At 39.7% G+C, this 3,243-nt stretch overlaps 1 long non-coding RNA gene across 1 annotated transcript; it reads right to left on the reverse strand.

Annotated features, from left to right (window-relative positions):
- Nucleotides 1–259: 259 nt before the first annotated feature.
- LOC134499443 (uncharacterized) lies at nucleotides 260–836 on the reverse strand. Its single transcript, XR_010068144.1, has 3 exons — nucleotides 722–836; nucleotides 562–639; nucleotides 260–421 (listed from the first exon to the last, which is right to left on the reverse strand). It is a non-coding gene; the product is annotated as an uncharacterized LOC134499443 (long non-coding RNA).
- Nucleotides 837–3,243: the final 2,407 nt, after the last annotated feature.

The raw sequence follows: 3,243 nt of genomic DNA on the forward strand, positions 1-3,243 counted from the left end.
ACTGTGTTCCCAAATGCAAAACAGTGGTTATTTCAGATTCAGACAACACAATAAGCCACAATTCTTCATTAGGCTGGAACATGTGTATATACTGAATAATGGCTGGATAGATAGGTATACTAATTATATTATTATAAATATTGTATGCACACTGTGTGACTGTCAATGAAGTGGGTACAATCAATGTGTGAATACCTATTAAACGCCCTGGTAACTAACAACAAGCACTCCATACTGTATTCCAGTAGGAGATGCATATCAATGATATATGAGGCATAAGCAAGCAATGAGCAGAACCAGCCACAGACATTGATGGGGCTATTCATTTTCACTCTATCTGTAAGCTGCTTCATGATTTTTCTTTGGCTGCATCTGTAATCTGCTTTGTCCTCTTCTGTCTGTTTCTGTTTCTCTTCCAGTGCTGTGGAGAAAAGACTGCTTTTGCCAAAGGTCTGAATTGCTGGTTTGCAGAAAACTTAAAAATTGTTGCAATTTTGGAAATTAAGCTAAAATCCATAGATCGTCCACTCCTGGTTTGTATTATCTCCTTTCTTGTCATACTTTAGGCAGGGAAAAACAAAAGAACTTTTATGTGTCATAAATCTTGTTACTCAAGAAGCTGCCAACACATCACCAATCCTATAATTCATGGGGTGAGGAACAAAAACATGTCCCAATTGTTTTCTCTAGTTTTTCATGTAAGGAATGAAAGTACACCCACCAAGTTAATGCTCTGAGCACCAGAGGGCAGAAAGTGCAAAGATAGCAAGGGCTTGGCATCTCTGCAGCTCCAGGCCTGCTCTCTGATGATGGCACCATACACAGCCCTTTGTAAACTTCTCTGCTGGTGTTGCTGCCATCCTCACAGTTCAGCACCGGCAGCCCAGCTGCTCTCCTGCTGTTCTGACTTACCTACATTTCAGCAATCTACTCTGTCCAGCTTACTGCCTCTCTCACCAGATGCGTGTGCGGTTTTGCAGTTCACTTTGATAACCTGCACATAAATGGTTTTCTGTCTTGCTCTTCAGACTGATTTTCCTTCTTGTTGTTTTTCCAGAACCAGACACACAAGTCAGGTCTTGACAAGAGGCTACTATTCCTGCAGTATTTGAGAAAGTGAGAGCATTTCACGCAGATGGTCAATCCCTGTCCGCATCTGTCATAAAGAATCATGCTTTTGTGTGACAGGAGAAGTAGATCCAGGAGAGATACTGGCAGAATAGACTGTAGACAAACAGTTAACCTGGTATTAGGTAGCTTCTTGGCTTATGTATTGATCCACAGTTATTATTCTCTGTTCTCTATTTTCATCTTTCTATATTCCTCAGGACCTTCTTTTATAGGTACTTCCAAACACAATTCTTTTTGCAAAATTAGATGCAATACATCCTGTACTGAAGTACAGCTCATATTGAATAAGAATACAGAATTTTAGACACATATGCATTCACACGGGACGCGGTGGCGCTGCGGGTTAAACCGCTGAGCTGTCGATCGGAAGGTCGGCGGTTCGAAACCGCGCGGCAGGGTGAGCTCCCGTTGCTCGTCCCAGCTCCTGCTCACCTAGCAGTTCGAAAACATGCAAATGTGAGTAGATCAATAGGTACCACTTCGGCGGGAAGGTAACGGCGTTCCGTGTCATCATGCTGGCCACATGACCCGGAAGTGTCTATGACAACGCCGGCTCTAAGGCTTAGAAACGGAGATGAGCACCGCCCCCTAGAGTCAGACATGACTGGACTTTACGTCAAGGGAAACCTTTACCTTTACCTATGCATTCACACAGAGAGAGAGAAAGAGACAGAGAGAAGTATGCATATTTATGTATATGTCTGCATATGTGAATTATACTTAGGAGTCTTATATGGCTCACTTGCTCATGATGATCATAGAGTGGCTGAAGAATATTGGAAGTATAGCACAAACATATAGCAAGTTGTTTTACAATGAATTTTTTACACTTTTAAAGGGGATTAAATCATCATGGAAGGAAAGTGTAAACTATCTTGATCTTACAGTTGCAGGCACTTTGTCCACCTCATTGGACTGTAGCGACTGAAACTACACCCACAAAATAGGGGCAGTGGGTGCAATGGATATTCAAATCTGTTGAAATCTGGCATTAAGATCAGTGACATTATTCTTGAAAGACAGCAAATTTGTCTCAGGTAACCGAGTCAGATGCTGGCGACCTCCAAACCCAAGTAATTCAGCTGAACAGTCTTTTGCATGTACAAAGTTTCTTGGATGTCCTCACTGCCATGCAATAGGCACAATCATGTTCTTTCATGCATATTCACCTTTTATGGATATTTTGTCATCAATTAGGATGCAGCTGTAATCCAACCTGTTTCGTTGCCCTGGGTTTACATGACAACCAAGTGAAGTGTGGCTTCCAAGACACCCCAAGAGTGCCCTTGAAAGCAATCATGTCAACCATCACTGGAGAGGTGACTGTACAGTGAAACCCAGGACATTTATGTATACATACACATGCACTTATTAAAGCAAAGAATTTAGCATCAAAACTTAATCCTGTAAGCCACCTGGAGTCACTGTGACTGAGTTGGGCAGCCATATAAATTTCTTCAATCAATCAATCAATCAATAAAAACATGGACATTTCACCAACATTGCCTTCTCTTTGAAAAACATTCAAAAGCTATTAATTTAATTTAATTTAATTTAATTTTTTATATCTCTAGGAGATCAAGAAAGCACATGTAGTGCTCCCTCCTCCAACTTTCTCCCACAAAGACTCTCTGAGATAGTTTGGGCTGTGAGAGAAAGTGACTGGCCCAAAATCACCCTAAGAACTTCCAAGGCTAAGGGTAAACTTGAGTTGGATCTTTTCAATCCAATACCTTAAACCAGTGCATTAGACTGGCTCTCATATTTTTCCATCACTCTGCATTAGATTTTTTTTTTAATGTAAATGAAATTTTGATACAAAATTACAACTATCAGGGCTTCAAATTAATTAACAGAAAGTGAATTATTGAATTAACTATTGGAGAAATTAAATAATCAACAATAGCATCAAGATTCAAAGAAGCCTATAAATACTTTATATTATCTATAAAATAATTTGTAAATTAGCCATCCCTGGCATTTTTTTTAATTGGGAAAAATAATAATAAATATAACTTCCATTCATGGAATAAAAAAGTCTTCTTGGCTGAATTAGATAAAGGTTAGCAGTTTTAGCACTGGTCTTGTTAATGCCTTCAAACTGAGCTATGT

The sequence above is a fragment of the Candoia aspera genome, chromosome 6, assembly GCF_035149785.1.
Source record: "Candoia aspera isolate rCanAsp1 chromosome 6, rCanAsp1.hap2, whole genome shotgun sequence".
Taxonomy (NCBI): Eukaryota; Metazoa; Chordata; class Lepidosauria; order Squamata; family Boidae; genus Candoia; species Candoia aspera.